This window comes from Danio rerio, chromosome 25 (genome assembly GCF_052040795.2).
Source record: "Danio rerio strain M-AB ecotype USA chromosome 25, GRCz13ab, whole genome shotgun sequence".
Lineage (NCBI taxonomy): Eukaryota > Metazoa > Chordata > Actinopteri > Cypriniformes > Danionidae > Danio > Danio rerio.
Window position 1 is genome coordinate 33,590,001 of NC_141045.1, and position 19,920 is coordinate 33,609,920.

Genomic DNA, 19,920 nt, shown 5'->3' on the forward strand with positions numbered 1-19,920 from the left:
CAACATCATTGATTAATGTCAAGGGTCGTAAATACTTTGGTAAACGTATAAAAGTAAACACTGAAATCGTATTAACATAAAACGTGTTTAGTTATGAGATCCGAATTAAATATATAAGAAAATGCCTGCAATAACTATAAATAAATGTGAATATTTTAAGTTACATTTTTAAGAGGATTTTTTTTATATATATCCTACATTTTCTTTATAGATTAGGATTGCAATCAGTGGTGTAAAGTAACAATTTTCAAATACTCAAATTACTGTAACTGAGTAGTTTTTCCCTCATGAATTGTAATTTACTAAGTTGTATTAAAAATGTGTACTTTTACGTACCCCTGTGCTGGATCAGTACTTTTACTCCCACTATTTTTCTTCAATCTACATAGTGACTACTTTATTTTTTTATTTTTTCTATGGGGATTGGAAGTGAAAAAATCAGTTCTGTGATCACCGTCCAATCAAATCACACATCGAAAGTAACAACCTCAAGACATGGGCACTTTATAAGTGCAGCAAAATGTTTGGAAGCATTAAAAGTGTCCAAGAAGATGTCCAAAATGTCTACACACACCGTCTCAGAGACTGTTTAGACACTGATGAAGGATGTTTACTGTATGATTACTGAAAAAACATGGCTAAATGGCCTTAAACAGTAACTAAATGCACTACAGAATGTTACGTTTACACACATGCACAAACTACATGTAAACGCATTCACAGCGTAAAACTCACTACTCTTAAGTACTTTTAAAAGGGCTACTTTTTACTCATACTTTGAGTAATATTAACAACAGATACTGTTACTTATATCCAGTGTCACAATATAACATTAATAGTTTACCCGAGTAACAACATTATTGATTGATGTCAAGGGTCGTAAATACTTTGGTAAACGTATAAAAGTAAACACTAAAATCGCATTAACATAAAACGTGTTTAGCCATGAGATCCGAATTCAGACTATAAGAAAATGCCTGCAATAACTAAATAAATGGGAATCTTTTGAGTTGCATTTTATATGTGAACAAAGTGGATTTTTAGCTATATCTTGTTCTTTATAGGTTAGTATTGCAGTCAGTGGTGTAAAGTAACAAATTACAAATACTCAAATTACTGTAACTGAGTAGTTTTTCCTCATGAATTATAATTTACTTAGGAGTTTTAAAAATGTGTACTTTTACTTACCCTTGAATACATTTTTTGTGCTTTATCGATACGTTTACTCCACTATTTTTCTTCAACCTACAGTCACTACTTTATTTTTGTCTTGTCTACTGGGATTGGAAGTGGAAAAATCAGTCCTGTGATTGGAAGTAACAACCTCAAGACATAGGCACTTTATAAGTGCAGCAAAGTGTTTGGAAGCATTAAAAGTGACAAGAAGATGTCCAAAATGTCTACACACACCGTCTCAGAGACTGTTTAGACACTGTTGAGAAGATGAAGGATGTTTACTGTATGAGGATGACTAAAAACATAGCTAAATGGCTTTAAACAATAACTAAATTCACTACAGAATGTTACGTTTACACACACATGCACAAATTACATGTAAATGCATTCACAGTGTAAAACTCACTACAGTTGAGTACTTTTAAAAGGGCTACTTTTTACTTATACTTTGAGTAATATTAACAACAGATACTGTTACTCTAGTTGCACTACATTTTTGGGCAAATAATGGTAGTTTTACTTGAGTATGATTTTTTCAGTACTTTTTCCAATTGAGGTAAAGTTGGTTTTGTATTCGCACATTCCTTCATGTAATGTTTCCTATATTATCTACTACGCTAATTTGAATATAGGGTTTATATATAGACTTAAACAACACTAGCGCTGTTTAATTGACTGTGAATATTGTTGTACTTTGATAGTCATTGGCTGTTAATATAACTTCACTATTTAGAGTTGGCAAATAATACTTTTATAAAATTATATTATTAAGGAGAAAGTCTGAATGTATATATATATAATATAAAACCAACTTTACCTCGGTCTCTATCCACCACTGGTTGCAATATTTGTAAAATCTAAATTTCTTGTTTGCAATTTTAGCGAAATACTTAGTTGAGAGTAGCCTACTTAAATTTTATTACTTTGACCATGACTATTTGACACTGTAAGAAGACCCAGTTATTGTCTTGATACTGTGTAACTTATTGGCCACATTTAAAGGGATAATTCACTCCAAAATGAACATTTACTCACTTTTTACTCACACCTAGTTGGTTCCAAACCTTTATGAGCGTCTTTATTAATATTTTGAAGAAAGCTGAAAGCCTGTAACCACCGACTTCCATTTGAATATTCGCATATATTTGCACATTCAGACTTTCTCCTTAATAATGTAATTTCAGAAAAGTATTATTTGCAAATTCTTAATAGGGAAATCATATTAGCAGCCAATGACTATCAAAGTGCGACAATGTTCAGTCATTTAAATAGTGCTAATGTTGTTTTCAAGTCATACTTGCATGCTAATTCAGACCGAATATAGTAGCATAGGTAAACAACATAGGGAACGTTAAATGAACAATTGTGCAAATTTAAAACTAACTTTACCTCAGTCGACTTCCATAGGAAAAACTAAATTGAGGTAAAGTTGTTTTTGTATTCACACATTCAGACGTTCTCCTTAATAATATAATTTCAGAAACATATTCTTTGCCAAATCTGAATAGTGAAATCATATTAGCAGTAAATGGCCAAAGTACGACATTGTTCACAGTCAAACAAACAGTGCTAATGTTGTTTTGAAGTCGTATTACATGTGATTTCACACTAATTATTCAAAGTACCATGGTAAACTATAAGGGAGCATATAAATAGCCACTTAACTAATGTGTAAATATAAAATCCACTGTATCTTTAATTAAAACAAATCGCCTGATATTAAAGTTAGTAGTTACAGGCTTTTTTTGGGAATGCATTCTTTTGTATTCAACAGAAGAACGATACTCTTAAAGGTTTGGAACGAATAAAGAGTGAGTAATTATAAAAAAAAAATTATCTGTAATTTATTATTTGCTGAACTATCCTTAGAAATTTTGGTACTAACAAAGACATTTTCAAGATTCATTTTCAATTGTTTATTTTTTTTTAAAGCATAAAATTTAATTTGTTATTATATATAATGTAAATAGCAGTGAATTATATGTGCAACAGAAATCACATTTTACTGCATCAGTATGCTTTTCAGTGGGTAACTGCTTGATTGAATGTGTTAAGATGAGAGATTATTAATAAACCACTTAGTCAGTCTGACACTTCATCCAGTACTTCTATAACTTATTTTGGCTTGTCCTTCAAAGCTAGCCTGCTGATCACAACCATGGCAAAAGAACAAAGGCAGTATTATATCCAGTTAAACATGCCATCCAGATGTTAGCGATTCTGCCAGTCTCGGCGTCCTAGATGGAGGTGGATTTTTAGTAGGGGGTCGATGGATATTCATAGGTTTGTTAAAGAGCTTTAGCTTGGACTTGGACTAGCAAAAGCAGATAATACTGGTCATTAGTTGAAAATCACAGTAGGTAGACTGTTCTTGCCATCTTACGTCCTTAGAGAAGGACTTTGTTTAAAACCTGGCATGGTTTAGTTTCCTTCATAGTTTTGAGCAAAGCTTTGTTTTCCTGTTACCTTTTCTTGAAAGCTCCTCATTGTTTTTACTCGTACAGGCTAAATGTGCCAAACAACGTGAAAGAATTAAGCGTAGCGCAGTACATTTTAGGACACCCCAGGGATTTAAGACCAAGATTCTGAGATTTCACTGTGAATTCACTCACTTTCTTCCAAAACCTCAGGTTATTGTTTTACTGGGGTGGAGAGAGACGGTTTGTTTTTCTTCCTCAGTTGTCCCAGATGGGAGATTTGTAGAGGACACAGCTCTTCTCTGTGTTTGGCTGATGGAAGGTCTTTCATGGTTCAGTTTGTGTAGTTTGTGTTTTATTCGCACCTTAATTTTTCCCTGGGGATCATCGAGAGCCAAATCAAAAGGATTAAAAGTATATTTACATTCTGTAAAAGTGAATACCCGGAAGCAAAACAGTTCCACATAAAAAAAAAACATGTATTTTAAATTTAGTATCTGTTATAAAAAAAAAAGTTGGTCAATGTACACTGAAAAATATTCAAAGATGATTCCTTGGATTTACTAAATTTGTTCATGTTAAGAGGTTGTAAACCATTTATTTGGGCTAAACTTAAATTAACAAATTAAGTTGAACAGTACTACATTTAATTTGGTTGTTTAAATTCAAAGCATATAAATTGTTTGCAACACTTTTTTTCAGAAATCTTTTTTTTTTCTCAGTGTATGATTGATGATGATGATTCAAATCTTTACTTAAGACTCACTTATTTTCTGAATGCTTCGCTTCTGATCTGCCAAACTGACCACTTAATCTGATCCACCACTACTCTGCTCATATGTCTCTTAGGTCTTGTTTGTGTAATTCCAGTTTGTTATATTTGACCTCATGTATGTTTGTTTATCTTTTTGTTGCATTCCTTGTAAAGTGTCCTTGAGCTCTGGAAAGGCGCTTTATTATTATTATTATTATTATTATTATTATTATTATTATGATGACCATAAATCTACGCCTGAGACTGAAAATTTCAAATGGAGACATTAAACTTCTTATCTCCCCCTTCAGTGCTCATCGAGTGCCCAGCTGTGTGGAATGCGTAGCCTCAATGTTATCAGTTTCCATGGTGTAAAATCAAGGCCCAGGTCTTTGGATAACCACCTGCATGCCTTCAAGCCTCAACAATGGCTCAGTCACTAGTTAATCCTTTCAGTAACCTCACTATACAGTGGCGCCACAAGCTATTTAGGTGCGTATAGCTAGTCTCTACCCTAAATTGTCATTATTTACTTAAAGGTGCAGTAGGTGATTATCTTCAGAAACATTTTTTTTGTTGTGCTGGTTGAAAGTCTCTTCACATTCCAAAAGTAAATGATCTAAATGTATTTATATGTATTTTTGTATTTTGGGTAAGGCATAAAACTAAAAAATGTTCATCCAAATAAATTGAGTCGGGCCGACATCTCTCAAAATTCTGATAAGTAGCTCAGACTGTCAGCAAATGCAGATTTGAACAACTGCGCAGCCGTTTGTACGCAGCTCCGCCAACTGCTGTTTGTGCATAGACGTGCTGCGCGTTCACGAGAGAGAGAGAGAGAGAGAGAGAGAGAGAGCATGCGCACATGTGATCGGCAAAAACATGCTGAATCAAAACTTTGAAAACCTGAATCAACGTTAGAGTTACCTTTGCACGATGGAGAAAGGATGACACCATGGCTGAAGGATTTCTCTTAGACAGGTAATGTTCTGTTTTAAAACTATTTTAGCTTCACGCAAAGCTGATGTAACGTTAGATGTTGTTGTTACAAATGGGTTATATCTTCACAGAAGTGTTGTTCAGTTACTAAAATTTTCCTGTGAAAGATTGATAAGACTATTTTCAGTTTCATAAAGGACCTTTTACAACATCGATAATGTAGATTTTAATTAGTTTAACAACAAAACACAAGTAAATACTGCTTTTTCTCTCCCTGTATTGTTTACCATGCAACTCTAAATATTTGCTCTGAAATAGCATGTCAGTTTGGCTTAGTAATGAGTTTAATTCCTGCACGCCGCCAGACAAGCACTAGTCGCTTTTAACACGTGAGAGAGGGTTCTTTTGCTGTCATCCTTAGGTGCAGGTGCGCGTGCTCCTGTTTCAGGAGGCGTGGCTCTGGACAGCAGGGGAGGGACTGTGATTCAGAGATTTATGCTAAGCTGTTAGCATTGTGTAAGATCACCTACTGCACCGTTAATGTCATGTTGTTCCAAAACTTAGTTTAACACAAAAAATAATATTCTGAAGGTCTTCTTCTTAAACTGCTGGCCTGCGGGCCATTCACGCAAGGGTCATTTGATTATCAGTTTAAACCACCTGTATTTTATTGTACAAACAGCTCTTTATGGCTCGAACGTTAAGCTGGGTGGTGCAAACATAATAATTGGCTTATATTCGATTCAAATGGTCTTAATAATAGATTTTCCTAATATGAATATTAAGATATGTATTTAAAAAAATGTGCATTTGTAAACTTTTTCTGTTGGCTAAATTGAACATGTTAAAGTAAATGTGAATATATACATACTTTTACCTTCTTTGTTGTAGTTTTACAAAAAAGAAAGATATTGAGAAGAACAATTGCCCGTAAAGTCAATGTAGTTTGCCAATCTGCTTTTTTATGCCATCTGTTAAACTTTTGGTTAAGCAACAATTGATTGGGACAGAATAATAATAATAATTGTTATGCCTATTATTAAATTGACCCTTCGCTAAGCCACACCCAAAAACCGCCATCCACCAATCGTGGCTTAGCAACTGTAGCTACACACAGGGGCTCTGTCAAGCTTTCGAGCGAGTGCATATGGATTGTGCAAATCTGATGACCGGTATCCTTAAAGTTTGGATGGGGTGGTGGAATTTTTTACTTTTTCTAAACCAAAAACCCAAGAGGAGAAATGCCAGCGTGGATCAAGCTCTGTGAGGGGCGCTAAAGGAGCGGAGCCAAGTTGGTTTTGTTTAGATATTCCTGACTCATTCAGTAATAGACCGACGGCTATAACTCACATACCTCTTACCCTAAACAAATCTTAACTGTGTTTCCTACAAAAATACAAAGCAGGTTATGTTTCACAGCTGTCTTTTTTTCTTTCTTTTTTTTCGCTCGATATTATGAGCACTGCTCCGTTTAAGCCTTCGCCATATTAACTTATGCCGAGTTCAGACTGCATGATTTTCAAAATAGTCGTGTCACAGATGTTTTCACACTGCATGACTGTCTGGGCTAGCGTTTCGTCGCTGCTTTGTTTACACTGCAAGATGGATCGGCGACAAGGGGTTTCACATTGCATGACTTTACTATAAGAAGAATCGCCGACAACTTCGTCCAAAATACGTCTTACAGTCAAAAACACGTAGTATATCTTTTATTATTAACTACATAATGAGAAAGAAGCCTTTAATGGGGTAGAATATGTACATGTTTGCTCACCTGGGTTTAAAGGGAATTAGCCATTTCTCCTCAACTTAAGTTGATAATAAACTAATTTCTTTCTGTATGAAACGCCAAACAGACACGGTTGCTCCTGAGTCCTGTCAAACCTCCACTAGTTTTTCCTCCATTTCGTGGGTCCAAATAAACCGAAAATGAGCGCTTTTAACTTCTCCCCCAACCTCCCGCTGGCCTGCAGCAGGTATACAGTATACACACACACACACACACACACACACACACACACACACACACAAGTGAAAGCTGCTCTCTCATTGGCTGTAGGCGATCGCTGATGTTATTTTCAGTCAAAACTCAATTCACACGCCATGATTTGAATCGCAGACAGCTCCAGATATTTAGCATGCCAAACATCTCACAGGCATCGGCGACTCATCGGCGATTCTCTCAGATCGCGTCTTTGATAGTTCATACTGTGTGATTGTCACTCACGTGCACGAGCAGCGATTTGCCTGTGATTTCAGGCATTTGTCGGCGATTTCTCTAAACCTGTCGGCGAGCCAAAATCAGGGCTTAAATCACGCAGTCTGAACTAGGCATAAGTCATACTAATAGCGAATAGGTCATAATGACATGAGTTATTGATCCGGAAAATACGACTCTGCAGATCTGTAGACTTTACTGAACTTCATATTTCCATCTATTTCAAGCTTCGAATATTTGAAATTACAAATCAACAGACCAAAACCGAGATGTGATCACAAACTGAGCACTTGCGATCAATATACTTCACCAGCAGCTGTTTTTCATTCCTTTATAAAGAGCACATACTGACAGTAATAGGTAACTTACTGTACATTGTTATGGTCAATGATTCTAATATTTGGCTCAAATCCATCAATTTTCTCTTTCTGGCTGTTCTTTCTATGAATGAACTATGTAAAAGCACTGTCCATGGGTGTTTCCTTGTCGGTTAGTAATGCTAAATTTCATTGCACAACAATTAATCTATCAGGCTTTTTGGCTAAAAATAGAGAAATCACGGTTTAATTTGTTATTATTAGATTATTTTTAAATGTCACCTCTCCTGCTGAGCATGAACTAAGCTGTTGCATGGTCAGCGTATGAGGCGGCTAGGCTAAGCTAGCTTCAATTTAGATTGAATTATTCTCTAATCGGTTGCCTATTATGTCGTGAATATACCCCTGTAATGCATACTGCATTCCTTTTTTGTCTGGCTTTCTCGGATATCTCACATGTTTGCCAAAAATGACATTATATCCCTGGCAGTGTCTGACACCGGCGCACACAGATTGTAAAAGCCATGCCAGGCACGAAAGCTTGACAGGTGTAGCAACAGTAACTAAGGAGGGCAAGTCTTAGCGAAGGGTCAGTTGTATTATTTTCATAGCAATTTAAACTACCTCTTCAATATTTTATTTTATTTTATAATTATACAAATTATTATTATATTTAACAAATATATATATATATATATATATATATATATATATATATATATATATATATAAATATATATATATATATATATATATATATATATATATATATATATATATATATATATATATATATATATATATATAAATATATATATATAAATATAAATATATATAATATATTTAAAACAAAATAAAGAGAACAAGAGAGAGATAAGAAGAAAAAATTTATAATTAAGGGCACATGAAAAACATAAAACAAATTATTGCAGAATATTAAATAAAGCACATATTTTAGAAGTTTTAATAGCTTTCTTTTTGTGAGAGTCTGTGATGGCATTTAAATAAAGAGCTAGTACAACAAGAAACAAAAAGGAGCTTTGATACTCTGGGGAAGAATTTCTGAGAGTGCATCAATTACATAAAGTTTCCACTTTCTTTATATGCTAGAATATTAAAACTGCCCTCCTATGAGTAGTCACTGATATGGCCTCCCACCAATTTAAGATTAAGACCTCTGGTTTAAAGGGTTAGTTCACCCAAAAAATGAAAATTATGTTTTTAATTTTCCATGCTCATATTTTACCAAACCATTGAGACCTTCTTCTTTGGAACACAAATGAGAAATTCGAAGTTAAGAAAGTACCAAAAAAGTAGTTCAATCAGAATATTATTAGGCTGTGAGAAATGCACACACAAAACAAAAATAACAACTTTTTCCAACAAGTTCTTCTCTTCAGTGTACATATAGGGCCCATGTTAATGAGAGCAATGTTCAAAAAGTATTCTTGTAGCTTCGTAATTTTACGTTGACCTGCTGAAGATACATGGACCGCTTTGATGATGTTTACCTTGGGCTTTGAGCAAGTCGGAAACCTTTCCTGAGGCATTTGTAACGATATGATGGTGAGTAATTAAGAACAGAATTTTAATTTTTGAGTGAATTTTTCTCTATTTTATCAAAGTAAATTTCACTGGGGCCTCATATACAAAGACTTGCGTTGAATTAATACTAAAACATTGCATACGGACAAAGCTGTAAATGTGCGTACGCAGTAAATAGCAGTATGCAGAATCCCATGCATATTCTTTTTGTATCTCCGAATTACCGTGAAATTGAGCGCAACATGCACGAGCGCGAATCCCCTCCCTCCCTCTTCCCCTGTATAAATATGGTAATGACTCTACTTTGGCGGTTTACAGTTTGTCCTCCGGAATTAATAACAAACGTAAAAAAAAATTGAGTGAATGAATAGAATTAACGCAGTGGAGTATGAACATCGTACTGTGAATGATTTTTAAAAAAATGGTCCGATGTAAAGGGGATGCTGAACTAACACCCTTTGAGGAGAGAGTTACCTCAATTGTGGGTGACACTTTACTGTCTGGAGTAGTACCCGTGTCTGTGGGAGACACAGATGTATTAGAGGAACACCCCATCCTCTCTTATCAAGGCAGCGCCATGGCATTTCAGCTGCCCAATCGCTCGCTCTACAACTGACCGAATGCGAGAATGTGCATCATTGTATCTGCGCTCTTGGTCAGTTTGGGGGTTGTTGAAGGGGGTTAACAGCCACGTCTTTAATTGATAACCGCAGCCTCCTGATATGCAGTTAAATAATTACGCTCAATAATAGCTGGTGTAATATTTTTAAATACATTACTCACCAAGAAGCCACCCATCGTGCACCCTGCCACCTTGGAGCCTCCTTGCTGTTTCTCCAAATTTGGACCCAATTCAGCACAGAGCTCCTAGAGAAAAGCTCTTGGAAATCTTAAACGGCTAGTAAGCTATTCATCATCGTGGGCCAAAGAATCACGCGGATTAATGCACATTCTCACGTTAATTTCAACGTTAGTAAATCCAAACATGAGCGTGAAACCTGGCGTGCGCAAAGTTTTTGTGCGTACTCAGCGTTGATACATGAGGCCCCTGGAGTTTGCATCTCCACGTGGGACATAAAGGCAGCATGGAAGTAAAATAGTATCTAAACTACTTAATTTCTGAGAAGAACTAATTAAAGTTAAAGGCTAGATTCACTGCCAGATGAAAACCAAAACATTTATCAACCTCATACCTCAATATTTGGTCATGTATCAGAAAACTGTGATTGGTTCATCAAATGAAGTGATCGTGTCACTTCAGATCAATTCATATATTCATTTCTTTTTGCTGCTCTGGGTGTATGTTTACGTTGTGTGCGCACATGGATGGGTTAAATGCAGAGCACAAATTCCGAGTGGGTCACCATAAGTCTTTTTTCACTTTCAAAAATATAATGTATTGCTGTCATTCAAAGCTTAGCTTTTATCAACATTAGTCAAGTCTTCAGTGCCACCTGATTCTTCAGAAATAATTAAAGTATGCTGATTTAATGATCAAGAAACATCATTATTATATTTTTTATGATTAATGCTGAAACTTACGTTGATACATGAGGCCCCTGGAGTTTGCATCTCCACGTGGGACATAGAGGCAGCATGGAAATAAAATAGTATCTAATCTACTTAATTTCTGTGAAGAACTAATTGAAGTTAAAGGCTAGATTCACTGCCAGATGAAAACCAAAACATTTATCAACCTCATACTTCAATATTTGGTCATGTATCAGAAAACTGTGATTGGTTCATGAAATGAAGTGATCGTGTCACTTCAGATCAATTCATATATTCATTTCTTTTTGGATTTTAAAAGGTTTGAGTCTCATTTTTGTGTCAAAATAGGACAGATTATATATGGTTTAGACTCTCTGTCTGTCGGTTTCCCTTGTAGCCCTTTTACTCTTGGAATAGTTTCAGCCTAGATCTGCAAGTAATTATGGTAGAGTGCATAAATTGCTAGTAATTACATGTAGCATGGCAGTTAGCGCAAGCACAAGCAGAACAAAAGGTTAATCCAGAGTATCTCACCAATAGTAATGGCACCCCATCATCATTCCTTGAGAAATTATCTCATTGTCTCTAGTTTTTGGACAGATGCTTATTCTCGAGCATTTGTTTTGAATTTAATCCATTCCTCACAGACTTTAGGGTTCAGCGTCTTGCCAAGAGTTCAACTGGTTCCAAAGAACCAAAGGTAAGATTTGTTAAACATATGTTATGCTAACATAATATTTGGAGGATACGCTTATTACCCTTTATGAGGTTTTGGGATTTTCAACAAGTTCGGTTTTTAATCAAGAATATGTGAACTGGTGAAAAATGCAATTCGGAGTTTAGCTTAGCATTAGGCATCTGTTCAGATCAATATGAGCTCTCTTAGCAAGCATCGCAGATTGTTTTGTGAAACGTAGACAAAAGCTGAAGGAAAAAAATGTTTGCCAAATGCATAAAATCAGACGGTCGAAATTAAATGTGTTGTTTATATTTACTAGCAAAACTGGCCAAGAGGACAGTTAAATTGGCGGGAAAACTATGCCTTCATTGATTCCTGAGGGAAAAGTCAGATTGCCAAGTATGAGCAAGAGGATATTACTCATTTGAGTTCATTGAGATATGCAGTTCATCATTAGCCTTAAAAAGAGAGACTTCACAAGATCTCTGCTGCTGGAATTTAAATCCCCTTCCTGTTTTTTTTTTTTTTTTTTTTTTGTCAGCCCAAACATCCTTAGTCATATTTTACTGTGGAAGAGTGATTCCTCCATTCTTTAAGGATGCTCCAAAAGCTACTAGAGTAGAAATAAGAGTTGAAATAAGTATCAATGTTCTAATGTATCATGTTTTTGGCCTAGTTGAAACTATTAAAATGTAGTTTTAATTACATCAGTCAACATGGATTACAATTGTTACATTGTTGATCTTTGCTCTTGGTGCGGTTCGCTTTCACACTGCAAAGTTTCTAAACGGACCAAAAGAGCTAAAACAAGTCATGAGTAAGTAAACTCTCCTCACATTGGTCATAGTTTCATGGTTTATTTTGCAAAGTCCCGCTCCGCTGTCAGGGGGTGGTGGTGCTGGTGTTGGACAAGGTGCACACGATGAAGAGCAAGGAGGGATAAAAACAAATTCAGATTTGTCCATCTGTCTGGTTGAGGAGACGTACGCATTGCCTTATGGGGCATAAGAATAGGATGTGTATTTGGATATAACTCGCTTATAACACACTTCATTATTATTGTTTATTTATTCATTCAGATTTGAAACAAATCTTGAAACTTAACAAATGAAATTAAGCATGTAGGCTAATGGATGTCTTCAGTGGAGTGCGTACAACATTGTTTCCTTATCCATCAAAGTAAAGGAGTAAAATAAAGAGGTAAAGTTAAGAGAAAGTAAAGAGGCTAAATGGAGGAGGCTCATTCTTTAAACTCGCGTTGCAGATGGTCTGTTAAATTGTTTTTTCACTGGTGAAGTGTTCAGTTTGTCCACTTACAAAGTCCGTTATGTAAACAGCAAATGCGCCATGGCGCGACTCAACCAGGGTTGGTGCGTCCATAGAGGCTACCTAAGTGGCGAACTCCCCGGTCCTCACTTTCATCCGCGACACCCACCCCCTCCCTTCTGGTCCTTACTTTCATTTGCAAACCGGTCACTTTCTTTTTCACTTTCGGGTTGAGGGTGGTGTGATCGCTGTTCGGCCTACAGCCCCAGTTCAGCTTGCTCCGGCCCTGGACCCAACTGACTCTTAAAGGGTTTAGGAAATAAGACCGATAGGTTTAATGCATGTTATGCTCAAACACACTCATAACTCATTAAAAGAATAAGCACAACCCTATTAGACCAGGGTTAAAAGCGTATTTTTCCATCCTAAAGATAGCAAAAGTGGATTTTAACACACCCTTAATGCCTTTATGTCATGTGCTTTAAACTATGCGCCTAGATCATTAACATAGAGCCCATAGTGTTTATTGCGTTATTTAATGTTGTGTGTGTTATCATGATGGTGTTTAGTTGTTGTGCGAATGACATTGAGCACCAAGTTATATTCAAGTTTCAAGTTATATGACATTCTCATCCACACCTGCTTATAGTGGTGTTTTTGTTTGTTTAACAAGCTACATTGTGTAGATGTTAGTAATTCAAACAATTGGGTATTGAATATAAATGAACTACATTAATTTGCCATAAAATTTGGTGTTTTTCATATTGATTTATTTATTTATAATTGTAGAGATAAATAAAGAGCAAGAAATGCCTCGTCATATTTGTCTTTTTATAGTTCACGTGAACTGGAGGTTGCTGCAGACTTTTCATTTTGAAGACTTATTGAAAGCAAAGTATACTTTGAGCTTAGGACTTTATGCGGGATGATGTCATCATGATGAATCAGGCTTAAATCCAGCTGCACAGTCACCAAATGTACAGTCATTTATCCAAGTGCTACATTGTTATATTCACAAATGCTGCTTGATTCTGCTGCGCTCGCTTTAGACCCTTTAAGTGATCACTTGTGCACAGCGTGATGTGCAGATGATTGAATGGAGTGCTTGTGGTGGGACGGCAATCAAATTCAACACCGTTTCTTCCTGATTAAGGCCAGCGGACTGAACAAAACTGTTTTAGATGTACAGTGTAGCTCCAGAACTTCTCAATTTCCACACTTGACAGTGACTTGTCTTGTGACTTTCATTTGTGCATGCCTTGAAATATGCTAGACCGTAGGGTGGAGGCTGTGAGGCAGTTAATGTGCAATCGGCACTTGGTGATTTTCAGTTTTTATATCTGTCTCTCTAAAACAAAAGCATCTCTATCTGTCTTAAACAAAAAAGACGGTGTTGATTAGGGCTCCCTAAATATACAGTGCTTAGATTTGTGAGGGGTGTACTTATATATGCTATCTTTTAAATAAATATTTTAATAGGAAGCTATACAATATTATATCTGTGCATATATATATATATATATATATATATATATATATATATATATATATATATATATATATATATATATATATATATATATATATATATATATATATATATATATATTAGATTAGATCAGTCAGTACTGAAGCCAAATCTGGCTAAATAACTTGCAATAACGGTCCAAAAACTAGTATACACAAATTCATGTTATTGAAAAATATTAAATACAAATTTAAAGAAGAGATTTAAAATTTAGTTGAATTTCTGCAGGTCGTAATTTATTTTGCAAATTATTTATTTTTTTATTTTTTATTTTTTATAAAGTTTTTCACATTTTAAAGAACAAACCCCAAATCCCTCCCATGCCAGCAAATAATAATAAAGAAACATATTTGAAATGTACATATGCACATGTACATCCACAACTGTACAGATACCTAATCATATTCCTCTATGAGAAATCTATACCTGCACATATCCACAAGTCCAGTCAAATATCTGCATATGTACATGACATATAGACATATATACATATGAGTTCAAATCAATACAGATAACCGGAGAAGAGAGAAGAAAAAATTATAAAATAAGGAAAAGAGATAAATAAATAATAAAAATAAATAATAAAAATAAATAATAAAAAAATTAGGATAATTGAAAACCTATACCTAATTATTGAGAATTAGTATTGTTCACATTGCTATGATTCAGAATCTTCCATACCAATCAGTTTTCATTGGTCAGTCTGTAAACATTCAAAAAAGGGCTTCCAAATTTTTGAAAATTTCTTTTGGTTTACCTGCAATCTCATATCTGCAAATTAATTTTATTGTATTATCTTTAAATTTCTAAATATGTTTGGTGACTAAAATATTATTTAAATAAATATATCTGTTTAATAAATCTGTTTTGTTTAAATGCACTAAAATACATCGCCTATAATAAATGAAATGGATAAAAATATTCATTTTTAAAATTGGCTTTACTCTATGCTGAGCACTGTATATTGTTTCATCATCGATGTCGCAATGTGAACATATGCAATAGGCATATCGCAAGATATGCAATTTTGAATCTGAATTATAGTTCACCAGGAGCTACAGAATTGTATTCAATTACTGTATTTATATAGGGTTTATACATTCATTCATTCATTCATTCATTCATTTTCTTGTCAGCTTAGTCCCTTTATTAATCCAGGGTCGCCACAGCAGAGTAAACCGCCAATTTATCCAGCACGTTTTTACGCAACGCATGCCCTTCCAGCCGCAACCCATCTCTGGGAAAAAGATTTATACAATTTATGCAAAAAAAAATACAATTTTGTTCTTGTTTCTAGTCCAAATATCTACATTTTAAAGCAAAGACAGGATTTTTTTTTACAAACCCCACTGGCAGATTATTTTACTTGTTTTAAAGAAAAACTCTGAATTTTGACTTATTTAAGTTAAGCTGAAAACAAAACAATATTCTTATTTGATCTAAGATTTTTTTTTTTTAGATATTTGACCTAGAAACAAGACAAAGAACAGCATTTTGTATTTAGGATTGCCATGATAGACGGTGTTGACGGTGTTACCGGTTTTAAGGCGCAACACCGGTGACATCACTTTTCCACCGTGACACCATCCCCACATTTGTTTTTTTAAGTATTCGGGTTTTTTTTTTTATATATATATATATAAACATTTATTTGAATTAACAGGAAAATATAATTCTAAATAATTTACTTGAGAAGAGAGCATGCAGTCGGCACAATAGCCTAGTGGTTAGCGCGCTGACATTTGGTGCAGTAGCACTTCAGGGCTTCCTGAGTTCGAATCCCGGCTTGAGGACATTTCCCGACCCTACCCCCTCTCTCTCTCTCCCACTTTCCTGTATAAAATACTGTCCTATCCTCTCAATAAAGGCAAAGGCCAAAAATAAATAAATAAAAAAAAAGACTAGAGCATGTACTATAATTAAAATCTGAACATAGCTACAATGCGTCATATTTAATTTATCACGTGAGGAGGATGGGAAGAGTCGAATTTACAGAAAGAGAATGGCGGACGATTTAGTGTCAAAACGCAATGCAAAATCGCCTGTTTGGCAGTATTTTGGGTTTAAACCAAATGAAAAAAGACAACCTGAAAACGTTAATGAGGAAATCTGCAAACTTTGCCTGACAAAGGTGGCGGCATCTGGAGGAAACACGACTATTTTATACACGCACCTTCAACGCACCTACTTGATGTTTAACTATGGGTGGGTCGCAGGTAGATCAAAAGCCATAAATACCCGACACATACTCTCATTTTAAAAATCACGTGACCATCATCTCACTATGTTTAATAATAAATGATCTTATTTTTCATTAAAACGAGTGATTTAGCAATACAGCGCCATTAATAAGCCAACTGCAGAGAAACAAAGCAACCATTGCAGCAACCGCAGTGATCACTTTTTTTCCGAAGTTCAGCTGTTCTTTTTTGAACTTTATTATTATGTGTTTAATGTTAAAAAATCAATAATAAATATTGTATCCTGTGTGTGTGTGTGCGTGCTTGCCTGTGTGTGCATGTTCAAATGTCGAAAAAAAACAAAATATGACTTTTTTTTTTTTTTTTGCAATATTATGCAGCCGTAATGTTAATAGGACAAGAACGAATGTAATCAAGCACTCTTTCTCAATTTTAAGTTCTGCTCTTGTCTTGTGAAAATGCAGCAAATTCTGTGGTCTCGTGATTTTGATTCATTGTTACAGCGCTGTCATTCTTAATGAGCCATACATTTAAATGACACATTTTAAATATCGTCCCGCTCTGTCTTATCGGACAGCCTTAATTCCCTTGTGATTTTGGCTAATTAAGGGAAACGTATATGCAGCAGATGTGAAGTCATCCATTAACTGGGCTTCTTTGCTTCAATGATCGCTCCTGGAAAAATGTCAGAAAACGGCAAGCAGCAGGCCGCTTTTACGTTAGCAGGAGAAGTGAAACGGCCCCACATCTCTCTGTTGGCCACACAACTCCCATCTGTTCTCATACACGCTTAAGGTAGTAAAAATTAAGGACAAAACTCTTACCTGCTCACAGAAAGGCAAAATGGAGAAACATTGGAGGACCTCTAAACATGTTATGCGATAAAAAAAAATCCAACTTAAAATTAGTTTTGCTTGAATTTATGAGCCAATTTAAAATGTAATTTGAATGCCTTTACATTGGCAGCCTGGATCCTGAACCATTCCAAACCTCTTATAAATCACAAATTAGAAATTTGGCAAGAACTCTATTGACTCCAGTATTTGGTTTTGTTGTAATAAAAGATCTTTTTTTTTTTTTTTTTTTTTTGGCTCAGACAGAAGAGCTCTTACAGGGGTTCTATCACACCATATGTCTCTGCACTAAATCAGAGACATTCAGTGTACTGCTTTTTAAGAGACTGAAAAGCAAAAGAAAATCTCTGTTATGTTGGGTAATTCATGCGTTTTTGTCATGCTTCCAAACAATGGCTTGATTGTTTAATGCAAAGTGACTATATTATTATATCATACACTGTAAAAAAAAATAAATAAATAAATAAATAAAAAAAGGTAAAATGACTGGCAGCTACGGCTGCCAAACAAAAACCATAAAATAACGGTAAAATTTCTTTGTTGAAATAAAGTGCAAAAAATAATAAATCTACAGATATTTTCATTCAAATGTTTACAGAAAATCACTGTTATTTTACAGACTTTTCCTAGATTATTACGATCAAATTCGTTCAATATAGTTACACACTAATGCCGAGTTCAGACTGCATGATTTTCAAAGTAGTCGCGTCACAGATGTTTTCACACTGCATGACTATCTGGGCTGGCGTTTCGTCGCTGCTTTGTTTACACTGCAAGATGGATCTTTCACATTGCATGACTATACTATAGGAAGAATCGCCGACAAGTTCGTCCAAACTACGTCTCACAGCCAAAAACATGTATTATATCTTTTGTTATTAACTACATAATGAGAAAGAAGCCTTTAATGGGGTAGAACATGTACATGTTTGCTCACCTGGGTTTAAAGGGAATTAGCCATTTCTCCTCAACGTTGATAATAAACTAATTTCTTTCTGTATGAAACGTCAAACAGACACGGTTGCTCCTGAGTCCTGTCAAACCTCCACTAGTTTTTCCTCTATTTCGTGGGTCCAAATAAACCGAAAAAGAGCGCTTTTAACTTCTCCCCTAGCCTACCGCTGGCCTGCAGCAGGTATACAGTACACACACACACACACACACACAAGTGAATGCTGCTCTCTCATTGGCTGTAGGCGATCGCTGATGTTATTTTCAGTCAAAACTCAATTCACACGGCATGATTTGAATCGCTGACAGCTCCAGATATTCAGCACGCCAAATATCTCACAGGCATCGGCGACTCATCGGCGATTCTCTCAGATTGCGTCTTTGAAAGTTCATACTGTGTGATTGTCACTCACGTGCACGAGCAGCGATTTGCCTGTGATTTCAGGCATTTGTCGGCGATTTCTCAAAACCTGTCGGCGAGCTAAAATCGGGGCTAAAATCACGCAGTCTGAACTAGGCATAAGAGTTTTTCAAAGAAACACTGTTTTTACAGACTTTTCCTAGATTATTATTATCAAATCAATAGTCACACAATAAGTGTTCTACAAAGAAACACTGTTGTTTTACAGACTTAATTACTGTAAAATATTTTGAGATATTTTCTCTAAAATTAGTTATTTTTTTTACAGTGTAGGGATAGGCGATATGAAAAAGATCTCGCATCACTATATAAGGCATCTCATATCCTGATGACTATAACAATATAGTACTGTTTCTTAATTCAATCAACGTTCATTTATTTTATTTTTGGCTTAGTCCCTTTATTAATCTGGGGTTGCCACAGCGGAATGAACCGCCAACTTATCCAGCACATGTTTTACGCAGCAGATGCCCTGCCAGCTGCAACCCATCTCTGGGAAACATCCATACACACTCATTCACACTCGTACTCTACGAATTCACCTGTACTAGATGTTTTTGGACTGTTGGGGAAACTGGAGCACCCGGAGGAAACCCACACGAACACAGTGAGAACATGCAAACTCTATAGAGAAATGCCAACTGAACCAGCCGAGGCTCGAATCAGCGACCATCTTGCTGTGAGGCAATCGTTCTCCCCAATTACAGTTAAGGCAGGATGGATCCATGCTTTCATGTTGTTGACGCCAAATTATGATCCTTGCATCCGAATGTCGCAGCATAAATCGAGACTCATTAGACCAGGCAATGTTTTTCCAATCTTTTAAGATCCAATATTGATGAGCCTGTGCAAATTGTAGTCTCAGTTTCCTGTTTTTAGCTGACAGGAGTGGCACCCAGTGTGATTTTCTGCTGTAGCCCATCCGCCTCAAGGTTGGACATGCTGTTTGTCCAGAGATGCTCTTCTGCGTATCTCGGTTGTAACGAGTGGTTTTTCGAGTTACTGTTGCCTTTCTTTCAGCTCGAACCAGTCTGGCCATTCTCCTCTGACCTCTGACATCAACAAGGCATTTGCACCCACAGAACTGCCCCCTCACTGGATATTTTCTCTTTTTCTGGCCATTCTCTGTAAACCCTAGAGATGGTTGTGCGTGAAAATTCCAG

At 35.6% G+C, this 19,920-nt stretch overlaps 1 protein-coding gene and 1 long non-coding RNA gene across 12 annotated transcripts in view; one reads left to right on the forward strand and one right to left on the reverse strand.

Moving 5' to 3' along the window:
* Window positions 1-4,024, reverse strand: part of LOC147837883 (uncharacterized) — a 4,438-nt gene extending 414 nt beyond the window's left edge. The window contains exons 1-3 of the long non-coding RNA XR_015526657.1: window positions 2,632-4,024; window positions 1,989-2,338; window positions 1-1,717 (exon numbers count right to left, since the gene is read on the reverse strand). The exon at window positions 1-1,717 is cut by the window's left edge and continues 414 nt beyond it. This is a non-coding gene — a long non-coding RNA (uncharacterized LOC147837883). The remainder of the gene's footprint in view (window positions 1,718-1,988; window positions 2,339-2,631) is intronic.
* The window catches only part of rassf8a (Ras association domain family member 8a), a 46,856-nt gene that overhangs the window by 414 nt on the left and 26,522 nt on the right, over window positions 1-19,920 (forward strand). The gene's annotated exons all lie outside the window — the stretch shown is intronic.